Source organism: Mya arenaria, chromosome 14 (assembly GCF_026914265.1).
Source record: "Mya arenaria isolate MELC-2E11 chromosome 14, ASM2691426v1".
NCBI lineage: Eukaryota > Metazoa > Mollusca > Bivalvia > Myida > Myidae > Mya > Mya arenaria.
In genome coordinates, this window is record NC_069135.1 from 27,683,764 (window position 1) to 27,699,649 (window position 15,886).

Sequence of the window (15,886 nt, forward strand, 5' to 3'; positions counted from 1 at the left end):
AAATTTTCTTCCTAAATAAATTAATTAATTTTCTTTTAATAAAGCATTTCATGATGCTCTTGTATTATATAATTAAATGCCTATCTTAAAGTTTATAGATGACAGTATATTTTATGTATATAACTATACATAAAAAATCACCATCATAATTAACTGCCACAATGGCTAAAAACAGTTCATTATTAAATCCTCAAAAGAAATTCAGCATCACTACTTGTGAGCATCCTGGAAAATAAACAACATTAATGGAAACACTTTGTATACGTGTAATTGATACCCCAGATCTAGAAAAAAGGCCCGGGTTATCTGCTGATGAAGGGGCTGATAGCATGACAGAGGCAATCAATAAAGGCTCTCATGACATGCTGCACGCTTGCCTGTGGCATGCGGTTTTTGGCATGCAGCTTTCATGCGGCTTCCATTTTTGTTGTTGACAGGTCTTGGAAGGTGCTAATAAAAAGGGATCTCCTCTGGGAGAAGGGCCTTCTCATGTACACTTGAGGTTTGTGAAGTAAGCAAGCTGTGCATGCTGTGCTGTCAGTGCATGTGACCACCAATGTTGCAGCTTTTTTGTGTTCATTTTCAAGAAAATAATGGCCATATTGGATGTTTAAAATGCAATTTAATGATCTCTAGAGATTGATCATTTTGAAGTTCATTTGTCTTATTATAAGCTTGTTTGTTTTTTTCGAGGAAACAGTCAAGGTGTTGTAAAAGGCCTTGGTGTTGTGATGTCTACATCTGCTGGTAAAAATTTGAACCTTAATATGCCACAATTCAGAAACTGTAAAGTTATTTAGACAATGAGACTAAGTATACATGATCTTGTGAGCAACGCTGTACACATACGCCATGTGTAGCAAGGCCCATAACTCTTAATAATAAGTTGAGTTACCTTTTTGGCAAAAAACAACAATAACAACAGGCTAACATAAACTGTTTTCTACTCACAGCTGAAGACAATTTAGTTAAGACACCAATGTGATATGTGAATATTCAATAAAAACTACTAAACCTTCATAGAACAGGACAGCTTATACCATAGCATTATATCTTGGATTATTAAGTTCAGTAACGAGCCAAGCCGCCTCTGCCACTCCAGAGTTATGACCCTTGAATTTGCTTAAACTGCATTTGCAGTGTCCGCTCTACATATTTGACTAAACATACAACCACTTATCACCAAACTTAGTGACCTAAAAATATGACAGACTATTTTGCGTTAATTAGCACTCTTGTTGTATGCTGTTTTCAGTTGTGGTCTTTTAAGGAGTGCATAACTCCGGTCTCAAGAGGCTGGTGCACAGTATGTAGAAATTGACACTATTTAGTATGCAGATCCACAAAGTACTTAATCTTATACTTGTTACACAGAAATTGGTAAGAAAATTAAAGAGCATTCAGTACCTAAGGGGGCAGGGTTGTTACACCATTATCTAACCAGCCAAGATACACACAGAGGATGTCCTAGACAAGTTTTGTTTTAAAAAGCTAGGCTTCATTTCAAGAATTTCAAACCTTTCATCAACATTTAATGTCATAAACATCAATATGATTCAACTGACTTTGTATCTGTAAAATTAAAGTACAGGGCAAGAGGTCACTTCACTGTTGTTTTTCTCTTCCCTCTGTAAACAACTTCAGAGGTTTCCATGGCTAATAATACTCATGAGAAATTTGATAATAAGGTTATTTTCAGGGCTAGATAGAGCTGTCAGAACCAGTTTGAGTCATACATGGTGTCTTGGGAGTGACCAGTTCATGAGTCAAGTAACCTGTGATAGCCTGACTGATAAGCCTTCTGGCTGAAGATTTTCATTACTCATATTTCTTGCCATTTGTGTTGGATGGCACATGTTTTCATGTTTTTGCCTTAGTGGTAATTGACTGAATAATTCAGAGGGCTTCCTAATAATATTTTCTCAATATTTGTGTTAAAAAATGAACTAATATTATTTGGCTACAGATTTTCAATATTTCTTTTGAGTCATTTGTGAGTGTGTGTGTGGAAAATGTTTTCTTAATTCATTTTGGTAAGGATTTTAATTGAATTATTAAATTATAAACTGTCTGACAAAAGGAATATGTTAGTGTGAAACTTTTTTGAAGGAGAACGGGTAAGGTTATCGAAACTATAGTTTTTATTGTGTGTTTTTTGTTTATATGAAGAAATTCCATGGATTTCTAACTAGTGTTACATATATATTAGCAGTGCCATGGATAGATTTTATTTACTTGCAAGCATTTTCTTTAAGTACGAGGGTAATTTCAATTGCATATTTCAGGTTTCTGCTTTGGTGGAATATTTTTAACGCGTCTTAATTGTTTGAAGGAAGAACGTCATCATGCAAAAGCTATATATAAACCTTGTTTATAACTCGTAACTGAATTTTGATAAACATTAATTCAAGACATTTCAATGAAACTTGGTACACGAGGATCTAGTAACAATATGCAAATTTATAGCAAGGCACAATAATCATTGTTGAGTTATGGCCCTTTATGACTGAAGAAACAACAACAGTGTCAACAAACGAGCGGACACATCCACTTGTGGGGATCATGTAGCATTTGATTTTATATCTCTTCTGTATAAAAAATAAAATGTGTAAAGGTTTATAACCTAAATGAAAGAAGGTGAATGTCTGATAAGTAAAGCTGCCTGTTGTTTATGTCAGAGATTTGACTGATTAATTATCTTCATGGTTGCGTGAGCTGTTGGATTGTTTATGATTCAAACCTTTTCTTTTGGTACCACTTTATTGCCAGGAAAAAGCAGAATGTAAATGATTACCTCAATATTACTTTTTATAACATCTTGAAAATGATACTTAAATGATTAATATTGGTTTTTATGTGTCCGTTGTTGTTTTTTAAATCGGGTAGTACTTGTATTATTGTTTCACCTGTGGCGTGGGGGTGAAGCCTTAATTAAGTCCTTGAATTGGCATAAACTGTTTTAAATTTGACTTAATAATGTTAAACCACTTAAAAATTATCAAACTTGGTATCCTTAAATTAGGACAGAACATTTTTGTAACAGTTGGCTCTCTTGTTGAAAGCACTATTGTTGTTGCCAATTAGGCTTCAACTTTGTTTTGAGGTGATCCCTTAAATTGAAATGAAATAAGTTGACTTCGACATTTCTAAGGATTGAATGAATCACTGTTCTCTTTTTGTTTCAAGCTAAGCTCCAGTGCAATTAATTATCATGCTTTGTTTACCACCAGTCATGATTTTCTGCTATTTTGCATTTATCAGGAAACATTGGAAGCACTTTGGCTAATTTACCTGTATTCTTGCTTAAATTTCTAGCAAATTAAGTGAGGTGCACTTGAGTTTTTATCAGGTTCATGATTTGGTGCTTCACCATACTGATTTGTCTGCACTGTTTGCAGTCTGGTGTATATGTACCTGAACAAAGCCAGTTTCAGGCTTATCAGTTGTAATATTTTTTTATGCCCTCAATGCCTTGTTTATTAATCATGGTTCAGAAAGGTTTTGTTGAGACAATAGAGGCTTTATCTGCAAGGTGTTGTGCCGCCCTCCTCGTAAACCAAACAATATCGAATTTATATTTGCTAAGTGGGGTTGTCTTTCCCAATTATTTTTGGCCTTTTGTAGTCCGAAAGGTGTGTTATTGTCAATTCATTTTTTTTTTCACAAATTGTTTATGGATGGTCAGGGGGAGGGGGTCGCATGCAGGGTGCCTCAGCACACAAGCATGTGGGATGGTACGCCATGATCTATAAACCTATGGTTTATAGCGTTGTGGGAATGCTCATTAAAGTGCTAAAATACTCCTATTTTGCAACTTGAAATATTAAGAAAACTGAGTAAATATAAATAAATAGCTAAACCTCACACCCCAACTATAAAAGTAATGTAACTAAAGCCATTTTATATTGCCATTTTTGTCCCAGATGGCTCAGAGTTTCCTAATCTATTCCATCCTTGGTCATTGAGACTGTTATAAAAGTTGATGAATAATTTCTGTAACAAGAACCTTTCCCTGTAATATCTTACATATTGGTTATCTATGTTTATAGCACCCTGTATTATCTTAATGGTCATTCCTTGGAGCCTGTTGAATTCTAACAATATAGATTCTGTCTGGGTTTGATGTCATGTGCCCATTTAGTTGGTTGTTGATTTCCTTTAGCTTGTCTACTCTTCCATGGCGAATCTAAGATTCTAGGTATTGTCATCGCCTAGTTGATGTAGTCTTGGGTGGGGTGGGGTAAGGTATAAAGTCTTGCACTTGGTTGGTTGTTGATTTTAAACCTGTCTCTGTTGTAGAAAAAAAATGTTGAAGTCTTGTAATAGCCTTGGTGTCATTGTCGTCAGAGCTGTCATGCGTAAACTTTTGCTTAGGGCGTAATTAAAAAAAGTTCAAGATAATATTTGCATTAGACTTAGTACACATGTTGACAATACGCACACTTGTATTAAGACCAATTTAAATGCCGGCTTAAAGTTAAATGACCCTCTTTTACTTTGAACACCAGCTGACCACTGTGGATGTAAAAAACAACCCGCTTTTACTTTGAACACAAGCACACAATCAGGGTCCGGTTAGCGCAGTGGTTAGCGCACTCGCTTAATTCTCTTCAAGGCGACCCGGGTTCGATTCCCGGCATGGGCGCATGTGAGATTAGTGGGTGACCAACTGGACAAGTGGGTTTTCTCCAGGTACTCTGGTTTCCCCCACAACAAAGATCACACTCTTAAATGTGCAACACCATACCAACAAGAGTGACTTAGTATAAGCTATCATAGCTTTCTTCACAATCGTTGTAAAATATATAATGTTTGAAACAAACAATGCGGGTCCTCAGAAGCGACCTGCATTTACTTTTAACTCAAGCAAACCATTCTGAGTTTAAGAAACGACCCGTTTATACTTTCAACACCAGCATACCATTTAGTGTAAGAAACAACCTTTTCTTACTTTAAAAACAAACACATAACCCGGTTTCAAGAAGAGACCGACTTTTACTTTAAACAAACTCAATTCTGGGTGTAAAAAACAATAAGGTTTTACTTTGAACACAAGCACATGATTCTGGGTGTAAGAATTGACCCTCTCTTACTACGCCAGCTCACCACTCTGAATGTAAAAAAACAAGCCTCTTTTACTTTGAACACAATCACACAATTCTGGGTGAAAGAAATGGCCCTCCATTACTATGCCAGCTCACCACTCTGGATGTAAAAAAACAAGCCTCTTTTACTTTGTACACAAGCACACAATTCTGGTCATAAGAAATGACCCGCTTTTACTCTGAACACAAGCACACCATTCTGGATGTAAAAAATGACCCGCTTTTACTTTGAAATGACCCGCTTTTACTTAAAACACAAGCACATCATTCTGGATGTAAGAAATGACCCGATTTTACTTTGAAATGACCCGCTTTTACTTAGAACACAAGCACACCATTTTGGATGTAAGAAATGACAGGCTTTTACTTTGAGCACAAGCACACCATTTTGGATGTAAGAAATGACAGGCTTTTACTTTGAACACAAGCACACCATTCTGGATGTAAGAAATGACCCACTTTTACCTTGAACACAAGCACACCATTCTGGATGTAAGAAATGACCTGCTTTACTTTGAACACAAGCACACAATTCTGGATGTAAGAAATGATTGGCTTTTACTTTGAAATGACCCGCTTTTACATAGAACACAAGCACACCATTCTGGATGTAAGAAATGACCTGTTTTACTTTGAACACAAGCACACCATTCTGGATGTAAGAAATGACAGCTTTTACTTTAAAATGACCCGCTTTTACTTTGAAGTGACCCGCTTTTACTTTGAACACAAGCACACAATTCTTAATGTAAGGAATGACCCGCTTTACTTTGAACACAAGCACACCATTCTGGATGTAAGAAATGACCTGCTTTTACTTTGAAATTACCTGCTTTTACGTTGAAATGACCCGCTTTTACTTAGAACACAAGCACACCATTCTGGATGTAAGAAATGACTCGCTTTTACTTTGAACTCAAGCACACAATTCCAGGTGTCAGAAACATCCCTCTTTTACTTTGAAAAACAAGCAGTTAAGACAGATGTTTTTGCAAACCATACATCAAAATATGTTTTGTCACTGCAGTAATAAATGTTGCCAGATTGTTTTTGCTCCTGTCACAATCAGGGAAGCCACTGTTCTGAATGTCAGGTGTAATGTTGATGATCTCCAGCAGTGTAGGAAACTCAGGAATATATATATATTTCTTTTGTTTGTTTACTGATCACTTCCTAGGAAGTGTATTAAAGTTAATATGACCCTTAAAAGCCCATATTGATGGTTGCTGAAAGGGTGTTGACCAAGTACCAAGTTTTTTTTACTTTAGAGATTACGTCTTTGGTTTCAATGTTTCACTTCTGTCGTGGATACCCCACACATGGGTGGCAACGCCCAAACATGCAAGGGCACCCCACACGGGTGGGAACCCCACATGGGTGTGAACCTCACACACGGGTGGGAACCCCACACACAGGTGGGAACCACACACACGGGTGGGAACCCCACACACAGATGGGAACCACACACACAGGTGGGAACTCCACACACGGGTGGGAACCCCACACATGGGTGGAAACCCCACACACAGATGGGAACCCCACATGAGTGTGAACCCCCCACACAGGTGGGAACCCCACACACGGGTGTGAACCTCACACACGGGTGGGAACCCCACACACAGGTGGGAACCACACACACGGGTGAGAACCCCACACACAGATGGGAACCCCACAAATGGGTGGGAACCACACAGATGGGAACCCCACACATGGGTGGTGATATATGTTCCCTTTGACATTCATATCCTTCCTCAAAGGGAATGCAAAGGGGTCAGATGTTTATGCAACCATCCACTGGCAAAGGCACATAGTGTTATTTTCAATACATTCTGGTATTGAGATTTCTTAGACATTTATTTAAATCTTTTACTAATTTGCCCACCCTTTTAAAAACCTTAGGAAGATGGAGGGGCCGGCATGGTTTATCTGCCTTGTTAAAATGGCAAGGGTGGGGGTGGTGTTCTCCTATAAAAAAGAGTTATACTAAGAATTTATTTATCAAATAAATGAACCTGAATATAGCCTTTGTTGTTCACTGAAAAAGAAAAAAACTCCTGACATCTCCTTGATAATATCAGGAGCATCCTCGTCTTAATGTTAAACTCAATTTTTTACAAGAATTTCCTTATTCGGAAATAATGAAAAAGTAGGAAAAAAATGAATAATTTTACTGTTTGAACACTTTAATACTGAGTATGATAAAGATGCTTGTTAAGGAGTTTCGTAAATTGTTTCCCTCTTGGCAAAACAGTTAAGGATTAGCATTGTTTCAAGTGTTACTTCTTTGTTTTCATGCTTGAGAACTACTTAAAAAGGATATAAATGTTCAGCCCTGCCATAAATGCTGTCAGCTTCTCTTGAGTTGGAACATTTTTCACTTATATGGTAAAGTATAGTTTGAAGTGCATAATTTACTGAATACTGAGTCAGAAATCGTTATTTTATATGTGACTCTTTAAGGATGACTTTCATAAAGGAAAGAATGGAAGTAATAATGGTAAATAGGAGTTTTTAAATATTTTTTTTTTTATTATGCAATAAAATGAGAACAAATTTGTAAACTGTTATACAGTTTCATCATTGTTGCTTCTTATTTCTGTGATAATGTTTAAAAAGGGATTTTTTATTTTAAATTAATCTTTTTTTTTGGGGGGGGGGGATTTTCTTCACAGCCATTTACTCTGTTATCTTCATTTTACAAATTAAAAGTAATCACGTTTAGAATTAAACGAAGATATTTGTGTTTTTCAGCAAACTAAAGCAATAAATCAATTATGTTCAATTAATGTTTTTCTTTACATTATTTTTTTTTGTGAATGGATTTTTTCTTTGTTTAGTTAGGTTCCTTTTGAAGCGGTATCAAATTTTTGCAATAGCTGGCAAAAATCCACAAAATACAATGTATTATCAGTATATCTAGAATTGATTGATTTTACACACATATTATGTAACTGACTGTCTGAGCTTTCCTGGAAAACTGAAGGCTTGAAATGTACAAGATAAGTCTGTCTTCTAATCTAATGGGGATTTTAAGAAACTTTCTTTGAGAGAATGAATTCTTGTTGTGAGAAAATGCAGGGACTATTTTGCCACAATACTGTCTAAGTTTTGCTTTAAGCAGGAATGAAATACTGTTATTATGTCTCCCCCTCTCTGGGGGAGACATATTGTTTTTGCCCTGTCCGTCAGTCCGGTAGTCCGGTAGTCCGGTAGTCCGGTAGTCCGTCAGTCCGTCAGTCCGTCAGTCCGTCCGTACGTCACACTTCGTTTCCGATCGATAACTGGAAAACCGCATGACCTAGGATCACCAAACTTGGTAGGGAGGTTGGTCATGAGGTGTAGAAGATCCCTATTGTTTTTGGGGTCACTAGGTCAAAGGTCAAGGTCGCGGCGACCCCCAATGTAAAAAACATTTCCGCTCAATATCTTGACAATGGTTTGACCTAGGTTCACCAAACTTGGTAGGGAGGTTGGTCATGAGGTGTAGAAGATCCCTATTGTTTTTGGGGTCACTAGGTCAAAGGTCAAGGTCGCGGCGACCCCCAATGTAAAAAACATTTCCGCTCAATATCTTGAGAATGGTTTGACCTAGGTTCACCAAACTTGGTAGGGAGGTTGGTCGTGAGGTGTAGAGGATCCCTATTGTTTTTGGGGTCACTAGGTCAAAGGTCAAGGTCGCGGCGACCCCCAATGTAAAAAACATTTCCGCTCAATATCTTGAGAATGGTTTGACCTAGGTTCACCAAACTTGGTAGGGAGGTTGGTCGTGAGGTGTAGAGAATCCCTATTGTTTTTGGGGTCACTAGGTCAAAGGTCAAGGTCGCGGCGACCCCCAATGTAAAAAACATTTCCGCTCAATATCTTGAGAATGGTTTGACCTAGGTTCACCAAACTTGGTAGGGAGGTTGGTCGTGAGGTGTAGAGGATCCCTATTGTTTTTGGGGTCACTAGGTCAAAGGTCAAGGTCGCGGCGACCCCCAATATAAAAAACATTTCTGCTCAAAATCTTGAGAACGGTTTGACCTAGGTTCACCAAACTTGGTAGGGAGGTTGGTCATGAGGTGTAGAAGATCCCTATTGTTTTTGGGTCACTAGGTCAAAGGTCAAGGTCGCGGCGACCCCCAATGTAAAAAACATTTCCGCTCAATATCTTGAGAATGGTTTGACCTAGGTTCACCAAACTTGGTAGGGAGGTTGATCATGAGGTTTAGAAAACTCCTATATTTTGGGGGGTCACAAGGTCAAAGGTCAACGTCGCTGTGACCTCTAATGTAAAAAAATATTTCCGTGCAATATCAGGAGAATGCTTTGATCTAGGTTCACCAAACTTTGAAGTGAGGTTGGTCATGATGTCTAGTTGATTTTGCAATCAGTTGGTCAAAGGTCAAGGTCACTGACCTTGAGGTGAAGAACCGGTTTCTGCTCAATAACTCAAGAACGTTTACACCCAGGAACTTCATACTTGGTATGCCAGTTAGTCATGACTAGTTGATGGCCCCTATTGATTTTGGGATCCATCATTGATTATTTCTCACCTACGACCACACAATGGGGGAGACATGCGCTTTTTCAAAAAAGCAATCTCTAGTTTTTGTAATGCTTTGTTTTGTTGTGATCCGTATGCTCCTCATTCTATGAAGTTTCTAAGTGAAATTATTATATTATATATATAATCTCAAAGTCAATTGGTCAAATATAGCTTTTTAACCTAAAATTTAATTGGTCAAATTTCAGTTTTTAATGAAAAGGTCAATTGGTCAAACATCGATTTTAGTCATCCTAGTAAAATTGGGTTCACACTATGATGTTCGGACAGACGTTTAAGGATGTTTGGGCAAACGTCCAGCTGTGCTAGTAAAAGTTGTTAAAAGTTTATAAAAGTTGATGTTCCTTGGCGTACGCTATCGAACATTGTGTTTGTTGAAAAATTTAAATACATAAAAACTTTGTTGACATTTGGAAATAAACCTTGTGTATGTTGTGCTCCATTTGTAAGCCTTCTTGAACGCTTCATAAAGTCGTACAAAGTTTGCCTAAGTTGGACACCTTTGGCAAATCAGGTGACTGAGATGCTGGCTGGCGGTTGTAATCTTAGCCGAAGACTTGTGCATTGGGTATGTAACAAAATGAATGCAATGGTAATGAAAGGGGCTAGCGTAGGCGAACTTTCCACAGCGAACGTGTAACTTTGGACAACGGATCCTTAAACGGTTTAAGCTACTTCTTATAGACGTCACCAATAGTACGGTAACTTCAGCTAACCCTGTACTGAGTTCATCTCAGTTGAACTAAGTTGGCGACAGCTGCACATACACCATATCTGCATAAGTTTGCCAACACTAATAGAAAATATATATATATATATATATACAACGCTGGCAAATGCTACCAGTCACTAGCAAAATCAGTCAAATGCGGTAAAACGTTAGTAAAAGTTGATGTGCGCTGGATGAAAAATGTGTATAGTGGTAACTGTAAAGAATCCTACTTGCGAAGGTAATTTTGCCAACGTTTGGGCTCGTTTCTTAGTCTTTCCAAATGCTGGACAACGCTGCTTCAAACATTCATAGTGTGAACTTATGTACATACTTTATACAGTTTGACTAGAAACTATTACACATCAACTGGAAAGATCAAATAGGAACTTTTGGAACCATGAGCTGTATATTGCTCCATTAGGATTCTCCCATATTGATTCTGGATGCTGAGAAATTATCAGACTGGCATATTCTAAATCATGGGTTGGTTGATTATGTCTGGAAGGTTTGGAAAATTAATGAGGAAATAATTATTTTGCCTTTTTTACTTTCTTACACTGCAAATTCAATAGCATACTCATGTTTTTGTAAAGATATTTGAAGAATTTACCTATGGCCATATGGTTTGAACCAGGGGATTCTTTTTAATAAAATATCCTACCCCGGTAGTCATAATTAAGCCTTAATACACTTCTTATAGAGAAATGCTAATCATACAGGCAGATCTATGTAATAAATGTCCTTTTATATTTATAAAAAAAATTGCCTGAGAATTTACAATGTTCAGCCTTACAATCTTTATTGAAATAGGCCCAGAATTATTTGAGCAAGGAATAATTGGTTGTCTAAAAAGGCTTAAAAGTGAATATATTGGATTATCCTATTGTTTGCTTTTGTTCAGTCATGTAAATAAGTGAATAAAAACAGTTACCTGGTAACCTTTTTCTAGTATTGTAAAGTGCCACGTCAAAGACGCATTTAAAGATCCCTTCAGAGAAAAGCATGTTCGACCCTGAAGGGGTCCACTGGTCTTTATATATACAGTAAATTCTTAATCCACACACACGGCTTTTCTTTTTTGCATATTACCAACCAAGTAAACATACGTACTATGAACATAATTCTGTCTATAACAGAATGTTATACTATGAATGCACATCCACCGCCTAAAACGGACCGTTACATTATTATTTATATTATGGATAGGCTTTATATTCTGTGAAATATATTGAAAAATAAATACTAAAAGGAATGATCACCAATTTTGTTAAACTGCATGTACTGTGAAAAGTTGAGTCTGTCTTTGTCATTACACAAGCTGAGTAAAATGTTCTTGTGTTCCATCAATGTACTTAAAGGGACTTGCTCATTTTTTTGGACCATAAATTAGCTTTCCCAGTAATGCATCTGAAAGCACTTATTTTATTATTATTTTACTCTGTGATATCAACATTGCAGAAAAACAAACAAATATAGTTTAAAAAGTATTTTTGTTTTAATGGTGATGAAGAAAATTTTAGAAAACATACCCTTTAATCACTAGGACACCAGGACTTATACAAAAGTGATGGATATTTTGACCTTTTAACAATACATTGATAACATCACATGATAATGTCAATCAACCAATCACGCAACAACAAATCCCTCTCTTATGGTCTCAAAAACAATATTTAAGCAAATATCAACATTTGCTGAAGAGTTCCAGCTTACAGTATTTTAGTTTAGCACTTCTAATAATTTGCCACACTTAATTTTGTCATACGAAAAAGTGCATTTTACAAAAACCTGTGCGAGTCCCTTCAATATAACCCCATTATATCATTGAACAAGGTTCTCATACAAGGATTTCCATACCATGTTTTCCAATATCCTCAAGCTACTGGAAAATTGTGCCAGTCAGGATGTCTGTTGAATTTGAGGAGCCTGGCACTAAATCTTAGGTCCTGGGTTGCTTAATGCCAACGAAAGTGTAATTATTTTGGATATTTGTGTGGATTTAAGCATCATAAAGGATATTTGATACTTTTCTTAATTGGTACATTATTGTTACATGTGCATAGTTTCAAATGTGGATTTTATAAGGAAGATGGTATGTTGCTGTGCAAATGCTTTGAAATCTTGGGCTAAAATTATTTGAACAAAAGCAGTCTTTTCTGGGGAAAAGTTTTTGAGTTTAAATATAGTCGAAAATACAGTACATTTCTTTTAAATCTGATATAGGTTTTAATTAATCATAGTTTGCTATTTTATTATCAATACTACAACAATTATAAAACATGTTTTAATGATGCAAAAATATTTTAATTGTGCCATTTTCATATTTTGACAAAGATTCGCCATTATTAAGCATAATATCACTGATAATGATGATGAAAAAATAATGGCCTGTTTTGAGAGTTGTTGAGTATTTCAACAAGGGTGTTTGAAAACATCATGGATTCTGACATGCTTTTGATAACAGCATGATAAGCCAAAGCACTTTCTGTCAAAGTGCTCCGTTTCCATGGCAACAGGAGCCAATTCTATCTTATCAGCAAATCATGGCTATATGATCTGCCCCCTGCTGTGGCCCTGATGGGACCTATTTGTGCCTTTTGGTGATCCCAACTCACTTCTAGGGGCCTTATGTTTGTAAATGTTTGGTTATTAGTGACATATGGGATAAATGGTACATGCACAAGTTTGGTACTCACCGATTTTCTCTATTGTTAAAATCATATCTTAGACTTATAAACCAGGTCCATGGATCACATGGCATATATACAATTTGTGTGTTCGTAATAATATGTTACGTGACTTATTAATGCACCAAGGTCTGATATTATTTACTATTATAGATTCGTAATTCAGCAGTGATATAATGTTTTATAATGTTACATGTTTTTACATACATTTTATGAGAATTTGTAAGTTAAGTACTTACTGAAAGCATTAAATGTCTTTAGATATATTTTTAACAAACTAATAGACAAGCACATATTCAACAACAGTTTATCTGTTTTGCTAAGAAAAAAAGGTTTATTATGTGATAGTCTTGGTATTGATGGTGTTGCCTTCGTTCAACATAAACCTAACCCATAACTCAAATCATTCAAGGTACTTAAATGAAACTTGGTACACATGTTGCCCGAGAAAATACTTATATACATTTGTAGCAAGGCCCATCACTCTGGCTGAAACACATGTTGGTTTTTAGGCGCCGCCATACTGACTTCTTTCTATCAATGAAATAAGCTTAAGTCTTTAAATAACAAATATATCAATTGATTGCTAAAATGTCCTATTTCCAAATAATTCATGGACTTTTAAGGAGGCTCAAATAAGCACTTATGGAATTTAAGGGAAAGTTGTAATATTCCCAAAAAAACCACATAACTTTTGTTTGGCCTAACAGACGCTGAGATGCTGAAAAATGATTTGTGTGATAAGGTGCCCAAATGTCAGAAGAATCTCGGTATTTCATGCTCCAAGGGGAACCAGACATGTTATAGGGATTGGTTTTAAAGTGTGTGTTAATTTTTGTTAATTTTCAAGAGAAATTTGAACGCCTTACACTACAGGAATAAAATTTTACTGGTTTGTGAGGTTTTCTCTCTCTCATTTTTTGTTGTGATGGAAGGGTTTTTCAAAATGGCAATTTATTATATTCCTTGTGGTCATTGTGATTATGGAAAAAGTTGTAAATATTAAGTATTTCATAAATATTAAATAGAATAATGAATCAAAACTTGAATGAGGATCTGGAAACTTAACAAATGAATGGCTATGACGTGTTGTGATACAGTTTTATTCTGAAAACATGTAGAATTATCTATTTTACTGCCAATGAAAATTGTGATGGATTTATGATTGTTTATTAGTCATTAAATATTCATTTGGAATGTGCTTTTTTTTCCTGAAAACATAAACTAATATTCCATTAATTAGTTGCCTATTTTATGAGGGGAATAACATTTTTTATAACACATTTTTGATTAATTATTTCCGGGGTTTATTACAAAAATGTGTTTTTATTCATATGTTGCAAAATGTAGTACAAAAAATACAATGAATAAAAAGGCAAACCATGATTAAATTATTCATAAACAAAACCTTGTGAAAATGTATTACTTATTACGAAGAAAACAGAATCACCCAATGACTGCATGGAACATTCACACATTTGTACATTACTGCTTCCAATAACGCTACTTGTTATTTCAGTGGCATGATCATTTGCAGACTTATAAATGTCCATGACAAGATAAAGCTCTTTGTCACTCAGTATTTCACCACAAACATGTTTACCAATTATAACATGATAATGAATTCATTGCTTTAATTTGTGTACCTAATGTTTGTATTGATGTATGGATTGTATATGATCAACTTAAAGCTGCACTCTCACAGATATACCGGTACCATTTTTACAACTTTTTTATTGTTTGTTTTGGAAAGAGCAAATATTTGCGTAAATATCTGCAAACCAATGATATAACCGTGATATAAGATTGCTGACAAAAAATCAGATCGTAGATATGCATATTTCAGTTCAAAAAATAATGTTTTATGGCTTAAACCGTTACTTAAATGGTTTAAGAGAAATGCATAAAACATCAATTTTTAAACTTAAATATAAAAATCTGCCATCAATTTTTTTGTCAGCAGTCTTATATAGCTGGTTTCCATGGATTTTCGCAAAAAATAACTTGTTCCAAGACAAGAAATAAAAAGTTTTCAAAAAGTTTAATCTGTGTGAGTGCAGCTTTAAAATGTTAACATATAGATCTCTTTAGGGTGGAAATAAAGAGTATATTTAATAATATGTGAATTTCGTAATGAAAAACAACATGATGGAAATGTGACCAAAGATAAGGCGTTAAAACATTTGGGTGGTTTTTTTGTGGAAACAACAAATAGTCCAATTATTAACTGTGGTCCAATGTTGTATTCCCTATATGAGATGCCTGCTCCTAATTACATCACTGTCATTCTTATTGATTTTTCCATTAATTGATTGTGGAACTGACAGATAGTTCTGTCAGGAGATAACTGGAATATGAGCCCTGATAACAAAATACAAGCCCTTAAAATGCCCATTGATTCTCTAAGAAGGAGTTGTAATCAGTGTTTTAGCATTCTGCATTAAGCATTTAAGTATTTACATGTTCCTGTCAATTTCCTGCTTACAAAAATTGCTCCAATTATGGATTCTAAGAGTAATGGACCAGTTTCATCAATTCTTGTAGGATTATTCATAGTTAACTGCTGTGCATGATTTCCAATTTGTTCAAATCAAGATTCCTGTTTTATGGGAAAGATAATATCAGAAATACAATTAAATTTTATGTAACAGATTATATCCATAATATAATTTTGTCTAACAGATAGTATACCCATAATATAATTTTGTGTTACAGATTAAATCCATAATATAATTTTGTGTTACAGATTAAATCCATAATATAATTTTGTGTTACAGATTAAATCCATAATATAATTTTGTGTTACAGATTAAATCCATAATATAATTTTGTGTTA

General features: G+C 35.4%; 1 protein-coding gene across 7 annotated transcripts in view; it reads left to right on the forward strand.

Annotated features, from left to right (window-relative positions):
* LOC128217046 (uncharacterized) overlaps positions 1 to 15,886 on the forward strand; it is a 67,205-nt gene that overhangs the window by 17,218 nt on the left and 34,101 nt on the right. The window contains exon 1 of one of the 7 annotated variants that reach the window (XM_052923869.1): positions 7,406 to 7,490. The exons of 2 other annotated variants lie outside the window; for them this stretch is intronic. The gene's annotated coding sequence lies outside the window, so the exon portion shown is untranslated. Of the gene's footprint in view, positions 1 to 7,405; positions 7,603 to 10,581; positions 10,602 to 12,301; positions 12,456 to 13,822; positions 13,943 to 15,886 lie in introns of those variants that run through there. 4 more of the 7 variants (XM_052923867.1, XM_052923872.1, XM_052923868.1 and 1 more) reach the window with 4 other exon arrangements.